This window comes from Octopus sinensis, linkage group LG2, assembly GCF_006345805.1.
Source record: "Octopus sinensis linkage group LG2, ASM634580v1, whole genome shotgun sequence".
Classification (NCBI taxonomy): domain Eukaryota; kingdom Metazoa; phylum Mollusca; class Cephalopoda; order Octopoda; family Octopodidae; genus Octopus; species Octopus sinensis.
In genome coordinates, this window is record NC_042998.1 from 43,900,729 (window position 1) to 43,913,297 (window position 12,569).

Consider the following 12,569-nt stretch of genomic DNA (forward strand, 5'->3'; position numbering starts at 1 on the left):
ACCAAAATCCGTTGTTTTCTACAGTCGAGCTATTGGAACGTTGTAAGATGTGAAAAATGAAGGTGTGTTTCTTATTGATTGATTTGTTAAAATGCTTAGTTTCTTTGCTTCATGCTCTTGCCTGACGGGGCTGTGGTCATCCCAGGCTGGTTGTCTCAGAGACTCAACTTGTGCAGAGCTGACCAAGTCCACCAGTACTCTGGATCACTGACAATCCCGTATCAGCCCTTCTGCATCCTCCAAGATAAAGTCGAGCCTCCGGAGATCTGCCTTAAACAAATCCAGTCATCTGGTGCGGGGCCGCCTCCGAGGCTTCTTCCAGCCCACAGCTTGTGCGTTGAATGAGAGTAAAGCCCTCATTCAATTTGTTAAAACTGTTGATGTTGATAAGGATTAAAAAAGAAAGAAAACAACAACCCAATATATTTAACGATTTCGTAATATTGAAGAAATTACGAAATAGTGATGTTGGCTGACTTCGCACATTTTAGAACTCTGGTTCTTAATCTGGAAATAATTACTATGTTGAAAGCTTTATCAGCTCACGAACGGTGACAAATACGGCGATGTAGCGAGTATTAGGGCTTCTTTTCTTAGAAAATGATGTATTTTAACCAAGTACACTTTTGTGAAAAGATCTTTGTGAAGTTTAGAATATGCGTAGAATATTATATTAGCAGTGAGTAAAAACATGAGCAATGATGTGCTAAAATACAGTATAATTTCATATTATAAAACCTAGACTTCTTTTGTATTTGTTAAACAATATAGCATATGTAGTATTTTCATTAAATTTATTTTTTATTAATATATTTTTAGTGAACAATGATATAAAGCCAATAACTGGAGTCGATGGTATTGACAAATCTCGTGCCATATATGTATGTATATACATACATACATGCATACACACATGTGTGTGTATAAATATATATGTATAATTATAAAGATAAAACTTACTTGGAAGAGGATGTATGGCATTCAAACAGATAAGAATATATATATATATATTATATATATATATATATATATATATATATACATACGTTTATGTACATACTTACATCTATACGTATATATATATATATATATATATATATATATATATATTATATATATATATGCGGATGTGGGCACAGGACGTCACGAAACGTGTACAACAAAAAATACAAAGCACAAGTACATGGAACGAGGTTATTTCAGATATTCTCATTTTAAAAAGTCATCTCTGGCTAATCGGTGAGAAGACGTTGGTGTGGCGTTGGAGGAGGTTTGCATTCTCTGAGTGCTCTTGTTATTATTATTATTATTATTATTGTTGTTGTTATTGTTATTCTTGTTCTTGTTGTGGTTAAAGAGCTGCGAGCTGGCAGAATCGTTACCGTGCCAGGCAAAATGCTTAACGGACTTTCGTCTGTTTTAAGGCAGAATCGTTAGATGCTGGGCGAAATGATTAGCGGTATTTCGTCTGCCACTACGTTCTGAGGTCAAATTCCGCCGAGGTCGACTTTGCCTTTCATCCTTTCGGGGTCGATTAAATAAGTACCAGTTACGCACTGGTGTCGATGCAATCGACTCATCCTTTGCGCCTATAGTAGACATTATTATTATTATTATTATTATTATTATTATTATTATTGTTGTTGTTGTTGTTGTTGTTGTTGTTGTTGTTGTTATTATTTTATTATTATTATCCTTGACTTTGCACAGCCTCTAATGTACTGCGGTGTCAGCTGTTCACTACCAGTAAACTAAGGTGACACCTCTTATTTTTCGAGGACCTTCCGGAGTATTCAGGTGGTTCAAAGCAGTGCTGTACTCTGCAAGTGCTCCACCCTTATTGCAGCTCCTATTTATTCCACGTAGCTCTCGGGATTTTTGCTCACTGTTCCCGTGACTCCGACAGTTATTGGTACTACTGCTACCTTTTTCCTCGACCACAACTGCTTAACTTCCCAAGCTAACCTGTCATATCTCTCGACTTTTCTTTCTTCCTTATCGCATACCTTGTCAGCTGGGAAGGCTATATCTATGATCCAGCATAGTTTGTTTTCTTTCTCAATTAAGACTATGTCTGGCTCCCTATTCTCTATCTCATGGTCGCACTGAATCATAAAATCCCATAAGATCTTTGCATTATTATTTTCGATGATGCCTTCGGGTTTGTGGTCGTACCGATTCTTTGCTCTGTCAAGTCCATACTTGTTGCAAAGTGTCGAATGCACATGCCTGGATATATTGTTGTGGCGTCTCTTATATTCCTTCTGGCTAGTGGCGTACATTGGCTGATAATATGCCATACGGTTTCACCATTTTGTCCACAGATTCTGCACTTATCACTTTCTGCTGGGTTGCCTATTCTGTATTTTATGTACTTTGTTCTTAGTGCTTGGTCTCGGGCAGCATAGATTAGAGCCTCCGTTTCCGGTTTTAAATCACTTTTAGTCACCCATAGTAATCGTTTTTCTCTGTCTGTCTTATCTTCAACATCCCCATAAAATTGACCATGCATTCTTTTCTTTATCTATTTATTTTCAGTTTCATTCGTTTCCACTTTCTTGTAACAGCGCTTTATCTTTGCAGCCTTTGATTCTACACAAGCCTGAACTTTATACTTCTAATAATAGCGGTTCTGTGGCATTTCTTTTACATACCATGCTATGTTGTTTTCTTCTGCTCTAATGCTATGTTCGCATCCAATAAGTCCTCTTCCTCCTCTTTTTCTTGGTACACACAGTCTGACTGTGTCTCTTTTTGGGTGGAGTGTACCTTATCTAGTTAGTAACTTCTTTGTCTTTCTGTTTAAGCTGTTTAATTCGTTTACTGTCCTTGCGATTAACCCTGCTCCATATCTATGTAGTGAAACCGCCCAGGTGTTGATAGCTTCGATCTTATTCCATCCGTTTAATTTCGAATTAAGGATCCGTTCGTTTAGTTTCGAATTAAGGATCAGTCTCAGTCTGCGCAGTTACTTCATCTTAAATTTTTCTGTCATTTCTTTCTCCATCAACTAATCCATTTCCCTAATCCCCAAGTACTTATAGCCCGTCTCTTTTATCTGCTTCATAACCTCCCCCGATGGTATCGCCAGCCTGTCTATAAATTGTGCCTTTAGTAGAAAAGATTATTATTATTATTATTATTATTATTATATTATTATTATTATTATTATTATTCAGTAGTTTTATTTTTATATCGTGCTTTCACTTCACTACCGAGCGCAGCTCTGTGTGCCTTGGGTATGTGCTGTGGTTTGTTGTGATGCTCTTATGGTTACTGTATTGAAGGTGTTTTGCGTAGGATGTGTGCAGTGCCCAGTAGTGCAATTTTCTGTATGTTATATATATCTGTAATTCCTAATGTTTTTGTTATGTATTTGTCTGAATAATTTTTTATCATGCCTAATGCACCTACTATGATAGGAATTGTTTCTGTTTTTAGATTCAACATTCGAATTACATCTATTTCCAGTTCTTTGTATTTTGAAAGTTTCTCCATTTCTTTCAGAGAAAAGTTGTCATCTGCTGGTATTGATACATCAATTAGAAAGCATTTTTTTTCTTCATGATCTCTGATAACTATATCTGGCAGAATCTTTAGCATGACGGAAGAAATGTTTAGAGTTATTTCGTCTGCCATTACGTTCTGTGTTCAATTTTCGCCGAAGACGATTTTGCCTTTCATCCTTTTGGGGTCGATTAAATAAGTACCAATTACTCACTGGGGTCGATGTAATCGACCTAATCCCTTCCCCGAAAGTTGAGGCCTTATGCTTCTAGTAATAAGTAGTAGTAGTAGTAGTAGTGGTAGTAGTATCAGCAGCAGCAGCGGTAGTGGTTGCAGAAGTAGCAGTTGCATTAATTTTCCCCACCTCTCAACTCCGTATTATTATTATTCAAATTTCACTTAATTTTTTTTTTTACGCTAAACAAGAACTGTAGTCTAAACAGAATTTCATGTTTTACTTAATCACGGTTAAATAAGAGACGGATGCATGGTTTAGTGGTTAAGAAGCTCGCTTCGCAACCACGTGATTCGGGTTCAGTGAAGTGTGTGATTTGGTGGATTGAAATATGTATGCATATATATGTATATATATATATATATATAATGGAGAAATCATACAAAATGTATAAGTGGGTGATGAGTAAAGCACCAGCACAGATTCGATTACCTGTTATTATCCGTAGATTACAGGAACTTCATAGTGGCGGTTGAGGTAATAGTATTAATACAATAGATGGAGAAAAAAAATTTATTTAGTGCGACACATGTTTCGACCGCTTCTGGGTCTCTTCGGGTACATAAAAAATATAAAGTAACAAGTCACACTAGAGATTCGGTTTTACGTAAAACCGAATCTCTAGTAAGACTTTTAAAAAAAAATATTTATGTACTGGAAGAGACCCAGAACTGGCGAAGGCCGGTTTATAGGGTTACCCTGGGTTTTTTGCCATAAAGATACCTTTATGGCGTATCTTCAGACCCTAAGACCTGTTGGCCTATGACCACTTTAAAATATGGAGTGCGGAAACGATATTTTAAAGAAATCATAGGCCAACAGGGCTTCACAGTAATAAATATAGGTTGCTCTACTTCTTACAGTTTGCTTCTACTCCGAATTTTATGTCCTTCTGAAAAACGATTTGTATAAGTGTGTGTGTGCGCGCGCGTGTGTATTCATTCATTCATCTCTGTTTACTATTCCTGGGAAGGCCGTTGTTGTAGCGTTCTAAGGTACCTCCTCCATGGGATCCTCTCGAAGCTGCCTTCGTTAAATTCCTGAGTTGAATTCCCAAGCGCGGCCAAGTGAGAATATGGATAATATCCAACCATGTCGTTCTTGGTATAACCTCTAGGTCTCTTACCAGTTGTTTAGCTTGAAAAATCCATCTTATGATGCTTTGTCACATTCTAATAACGTTTCTGTTGTACCGAACCTGTGCCCTCTCATTGCAGAGAAATAGCTACTCCATCTAGAAAGACTCCCTAATCTCCGAGATACGCGCCCTGTCGAATAACGTTACTCCACAGACGCCATTTCGACCCGTTCTATGTCTTTGTGCTTGCCCCCATCACCGTTTGACAACCATTATTGGTTTGTTTAAGACCCCGCTATCTAGCGGTCTGGCAAAAGTGGCCGATAGAATAAGTACTAAAATTTAAAACTTAAGTTCGATGAGTGATTTGTTTAACTAAACATTTCAACGCGGTACCTCAGTATAGCCCCAGTCCTTCGAGTGAAACGAGAATAAATCGTAAAAAATACAAATAGATGTATACGAATCAAAAACCTTAGACAGTTTACCTCAACAAACTTTGCTGCCTTCTGCATAATCGAAAAAGCCACCGTCTTAAAACACGGGGCGAAAATCAAACTAAATCGTATTACACACTGAAAAAACAAGCACAGGGAGACAAAGGATAGTATCGCAGATAATTTATTATATGTTTTTCCCTTAAATTGCTGTCGGAAATCATGGCATCTTTCGTATATGATATTCATTCTAATTTTGACATAAAACCAGCAAATTGTAAAAGGTGGGCAGTCTATTTCATCGGCTCGAGAGCTCGACTATCGAACTCGATAGGATGTAAGGCAAATCCGACCTTTGCGTTATCTCAATTTAGAACATACAAAAGGAGGAGGAGGAGAAGAAGAAGAAGAAGAAGAAGAAGAACGAAGAAGAAGAGAAGAAGAAGAAGAAGAAGAAGAAGAAAGAAGAAGAAGAAAGAAGAAGAAGAAAGAAGAAGAAGAAGAAGAAGAGAAGAAGAAGAAGAAGAAGAAGAAGAAGAAGAAGAAGAAGAAGAAGAAGAAGAGAAGAAGAAGAAGAAGAAGAAGAAGAAGAAGAAGGTGTTAAGGATTATGTTGGCTGACCGCCACCCTTTCCTATATAATTCTTTGTAATCCAGATATTTGAGGGGAGGGAGCTAGTTAACTACTTCGACCCCAGTGCTCGATTGATAAACGTACTATCGACCCCGAAAAGGTGGAATGCAAAGGCGCCCTCGGTAAAATTTGAACACAGAACGAGAAGTCAGAAGCTTTGACCAGCATGCTAACAATTCTGTTAGTTCTCCGCCTTCCTTCCATCTATACTAGAAAGTTAATATGCCGAGGTCGACTTTGCCTTTTATCCTTTCGAGGTCGATAAATTAAATACCACTTGCGTACTGGAGTCGATCTAATTGACTAGCCCCATCCCCCAAAATTTCCGGCTTTGTGCCTAGTGCAGAAAAGAATATTAGGACCTTTATAAGGCGGTGAACTGGCAAGAACGTTAGCACTCCGTGCGAAATGCTTAGCAGTATTTTGTCTGTCTTTACGTTCTGAGTTCAAATTCCGCCGATGTCGTCTTTGCCGTCCATCCTATTGGGGGTCAATAAATTTAGTACCTATTTATTTATTACCCACAAGGGGCTAAACACAGAGGGGACAAACAAGGACAGACATAGGTATTAAGTCGATTACATCGACCCCAGTACGTAACTGGTACTTAATTTATCGACCCCGAAAGGATGAAAGGCAAAGTCGACCTCGGCGGAATTTGAACTCACAACGTAACGCAGACGAAATACCGCTAAGCATTTCGTCCGGCGTGCTAACGTTTCTGCCAGCTCGCCGCCCTATTAGTACCAGTTGCGTACTGGGGTCGATCTAATCGACTGCCCCTCTCCGCCAAAATTTCTTGCCTTGTCCTAGAGTAGAAAAGAATATCAGAAAATTTATACGTAGTATTATTGCAGGTGAAACCAAATTAAACGTTAATTTATTTGTTTCCAACTTTACCACGTAAAGAAATAAAGAAATAGATAAATTGTTAGATGGGCTCCCCCTCAAACTCTACTGTTTGGTTCCACTCGTCTTATTACCATGTGTGCCAAGACTGCAACAAGTCTTCGGCAATCACCCACGCAACGCATGCGCATTCCTTTACTTTTACAGTTACCGTTATCGAGCCTTAGCTTATAATATATATATTAGCAAACATATTTTTTTCGAAACATTGTAAATGACCTTTCTGCAGAAGAAATAATGGATTGTGGAATACGAGATGCATTTATTTATAAATGTGTGTGTGTACATATGCCTATATTTTTGTACGCGTACTTACGTGTATGTTTGTACACATGTGCACGTATATGTATATATGTATACATATGTGTGTACATAGGTGCGTGTTTGTATGCATGTGTGAATGCAAATATCTATGTATGTGTGTGCGTGTATGGGTAAATATATATATATAAATGTATGCATGTATAAATATATATATACTTATATATATATATATATACATACTTATATATATATATATATATATATATATATATATATATATATATATATATTATATATATATATATATACACGCACTTAGATACACGCGCGCATGCACACACACACATATATGACCTATAACAGTCAAAGGCAACTATACTAAGCTCAAATGAAGCTAAAATATATTCACATTGCTTTACTTAGCATGACCTTAAAGACAAATCATCACAACGGGGATTCTACTAAAAGTCTTCACTTTTTTATTTTATTTTTTCGTGATATTATGAAGATAAGAGATAGATTCCTTTGTTGAAGCAGCTAAATTTATCGTTCGCTTGGCATACCGTCCATGAATATGGTTTTGCCTTCTATTTGGTATTACCGCTGTATAAACATCTGCAAAAGAAGTGGATCGATATTTGTTTAAACAAATAATAATCTACATTATGATGGTTAAGGTCATATCGTCGTCGTCGTCGACATTATCAGAATCATCAGTTCATCATCATTATCAAACGTCGCCGTTATCGTCGTCATTATAATCATCATAATTGGATTTCGTAAAACTTGGTTAATTCTGTTATGTCACTTACCTGTGGGTTTCCGTCCTCAGAGGGTTGGGTGAAAATAGTGTTGTTGCTCTTGACATCAGCAAAGTATACAATCATATGTTTTCAGATGTAAAACAACCTATCTGTCAACGCAATCCACTTCTTGTCTCTTAGATATGTATCATCTTGACATACCACACCAATTTGTCGTGTCCTAAATGGGGCTCTCTCTGTTGTTGAAACCTATACCTCAGGTATAGTTCAAAGTGGATCGATATTTGTTTAAACAAATGATAATTTACATTTTTTTGCCAATCTTCCTCTCATATATTGATGGTTTACATATTGCTTCTTCTGCTTGTTTGTTTGTTTGTTGAGCGAAGCGGTCTTCTGAGAAGTCCGAAATGTGGACCTTTGCTATTCGTAAGACCCGCAGAAGAGAAAGCAGGTCATCCCCCGACACCGAAAGCATCGACGGATGGATGAATGCGCATCAAGGCTCAGCGGTTGCGTAGGAAGTCGGGGACAAGTAACAGGAAGAAAGAGTGAGAGAAAATTGGAGCCTCGTAGAGCTTTAGGAGTTTTCGCTCAATAAACACACACAACGCCCGGTCTGGGAATCGAAACCGCGAGTCCGCTGCCCTAACCACTGGGCCATTGCGCCTCCACGCTTCTTCTGCCGAAGCTTACTTCTATACTAATATTAACAAATTTCATTCGTCCTCATTGTTCCTAAACCGTGTCTAGACACCTCATACCAAACCTGCTGAGATAATTGGGAAACATCGTCCAATGGTGTCTAACCAAGCTTGTCTTTCTACAGCTCAAAGACATAATCGATATTATTATCAAGAAAACATTATCGCACTTAACATAAATATCTCGCAACTGGAACGGTCAAGTTCTAGGTTTGCAGATGTCTCGTGGTGTTTACGCATCTTTACACTAAACAATACTGTATTACAAAGACTAGCTTTGCTCTTCAGAGTCAGAATATACTTCGTCTGCCTACAAAGCTCAGGTGTGATCCACGATACTGTATTGCTCTTATTGTTTTGACTGTAATGCTGCTATACACACTGACATCCTACACCATATCGACACTATGTCCACTAGATTGATTGGTTATGAAGCAGCTCACAATCACAATTTAACTTCCAACACATATACATGCTGTCTCCTCTCTCAGCCTTTTCTATCGTGACTCAAAGCTTTGCTGACACACACCATTCTTCTCTCCTCATCCACTATGGTTTATCTGCCACAGAGACCGCACTAATCACTCCGTTCTGTTCTTTTGAACGTCGTTTCCCTGAAGAGTGTTTTCTTACTGCCATTGTCTTGCAATTGCTGAAGGTGAAAATTCACTGAGGCAATCTCACCAATCTTGAAGGATTTATTGTAGCCAAGAGCACACCTGCTTTCTCCATATTAAATCAATGAATAAAATATCACCCTGACAGTGATGATTCTATAAGAAACAACCAAAAGCAATGTATGTATTGCAAGGAAATTGTTACCTTCTAAGCCAATTGCCAACACATGGAACCGAATCGAATCTGCAAATCTAATTCATCTGCTTCACTGACGAGATCTAGAACTGAAATATTCTAAATCCATTACTTTTTCCTGTCAACAAACATCGTATTTCCCTTCTTCAGTATGACAATTAAATTTCCTCTTAAATTAATTATTTATCTCTTGAAATTATATTCATTAAAAAATTGCTATGAACCGCTGTAAGATTTTTTACCTTCTTTCTCCAGTTCAGTGGAAATATCAACTTTCTGAAAATTGTATGTGTACGTTATTCAGTACAAGGAGGTCTCCCAATTTTTAAAAATTAATGTTATTGTCCAGCTATAGTTATTTCTCGTAGTTCACGTTATCTTATATAATTTTTTTGTGGTCAAAATTCTTATTGGGAATTAATCAAGGTTATGCTGTACTCGTGTGGTCTTATTTATCTTCATTAATGTAACATTGATTAACTCAGTCTTATTAGACCGAAACATAATTGTACTTTTTATCTTGCCTGCCCACAAAGATCAGTTTTTCTCTACGCATGAGCATCTTAAATTTTCAGTGTGAGCTGCTAACAATTGCCACGAAATATTTTTTCCCTTTCTTTGACCAAACGAAACATTTTAATTTATTGCGTAACTTATTCTGCTGGTTCGTCGACCACTCCATGTCATGGTAAACTGAAAGAGAATAAAAGACCCTCTAAAAAGTGTTGTTCCAGTTAGAGTAACATGTACGAAATTGAATGTGATTGGCACATCTATGAAGCATTGAGATTCATCGTACGTGAATCTGTACAGCTCAAATGAACCAAAAGACAGAGTAAGGTAGTATCTGTAAAGATGTTGTTATACTTTCTAGACAAATTAATTATGTCTGATTGACTGAATAACCGCTTAACGAACCGTCTTATTCATTATAGAATCGATTTCTTCTTGGCTGGAAGAATGATCTTCAAAGATAATTTTTATTAATATATTGTTATTTATTAAACAATCCAATTGGAAAATTAGACTTATTAAATAGATTGACTTCGAAGAATAATGGTTGTCGCTAAAAGTAATGTTTGAAGTAGTTATCTGTCATTGGTGAATGACAGTTCATCTGAATGAATGATAATGCTACAGGAAAGTTATAGACAAAGGAAAACAGTCTCTTACCGTTCTGATAAAATAACTTAAACTCATCCTACATATTGATTACTAATTTTTGACAAGTGAGCGTAAACAGAATCAAAGATCTAAGTCCCGCTTTTTGCCACTGGCGAAATGAAAAGTCAGATAGTCAATAGATTGCATTTAAAAAATCTTACGTAGCCGGTGGAAATAAGACCGATGTAATATTGAAATTTATGACGTCAGCGGTATAAAATCTATGCGTAATGTGAAATTCCATTTGAGAAACTCGAATGTAAATGCCTTACATCGTTTCCCCGATGCTGTTTTCACCTTTCTTCTCGAACAGATAAACACAGATTTTGCACACATTTGTGCATTGCTTTGCTTTTAAAATATTGCCTAGGAGAACATTTTCAATTTTGCCAGCAGAAAGAAATAACAACATTAGTGCACAAACAATAGATTAAATCCATCATAAATTATCCCAATCTTGCCTGGGGCCGAAATGTCTCCACAACGAACCCAAATAATCGATAACGATTTTAGCATACTTCACATCATATCGAGCTGCATACAGCCCACACCCACATGCATATTACGCAACGAAACAAGGTGATTTAAGAAGTAATTTTTACTGGGATACGAGCGGAGTGTAATTTATTACATTAGCATGGTCCAGCCTTGACATACCGCGATACTATACGCACAATCAACTCCAAACAAAAACAAGCATGGACGATAACTCCGACCATTGGCACAATATCAGTATAGAATATATTCCTTTCTCCCAGTATAAGTTAACATACACGTCCACTAAAAAATAACTAATATGAGTAGCTTATTAATCCTAAACATCTTTACGAATAACTGCTGGGATGAGAACATTTAAAATCGTTTCTGACATAGGTACAAGTCCTGAAATTTGTAGGGAGGCGTTATTTGATTAACTCGACTCCAATACCTGACTGTTATTATATTTTACTGACTCCAGAGAGCTCAAAGGCAAGGTTGATGTCAGCGGGATTTGAAATTAGATAGTGAACGGCCGAAAGAAATACTACAAGACATTTTTCAATTCCATCGGCTTCAGTACTCCTAATAATTGATTGTAAATTAGGCGCATTATCCACCGAAAGGATAAAAGGTGAAGTTGACCTCGGCTGCATTTGATCTCAGGCGGACGAAATCCTGCAAAGAATTGTGTCCAGGGTGTCAACAATTCTGCAAGTTCCTCGCTTTAGTCCCCCTATGTTATAAGGGTTTCTAAGACGTAAGTTCAGCGATTTTAAGGGGAGAGGTTTAGTCGATATCATCGACTGATGCATTATTTTATTGACTTCGGAGAGATGAAAGGTAAAATTGGCCTCGGCTGGTTTTGAACTCAGAAGTTAATGAGCCGGAAGAAATATCACTAAGTATTTTGTTCCGTGTTCTTTTAAGCAAGTGACCAATCCACCGGCTTCAACAACCCAATCTAATTTAGGTATAAGCCAACAGTTTGAGTAGACTGTGTATTCGATGCCTTCGACACAAGTATTTAGCACATACCCTATTTTGTGTCTGACGCTTCGGTCATTCTACCAGCTCACCGCTAGTTCACAAGGCCATCAGTTTGCAAGGGAGGGGTTAGTTAGTATCACCATTCTCAACATTTTTATTGATACTTTCTGTTATCAACCTCGAATGAATAAAAGACAGGAATGATCCTGGAGGGAACTGAATCAGAAAAATCAGAAAAATACCGCAAATTCCGACACTCTAACGATTCTGCCAGTTTGCTTCTATGAACACTCCTAACAAAAAATACAACTTAGTAACAATCGTGTTCTGAGGGAATCCACATCACAGGGCTTTGCGACGCGTACCATTGCAATATGTAAAAGACTTAATTGAATTAGTGGGCAAATCCTCGTTCAATCAGATTTGGTTGTCATAAAAGAAAGAAAAAACTTTAAAATATGTAGTCCTTAGTTTATTTAGCTGGTCACTCGATCACATCATGCTACAGTAAGTATACAGAAGCACTGCAAGAAATTATTGCTTTAGTTTGCAGTGACATAGAACAGTGGACAAGATTGGTCTACATGTGAAGCG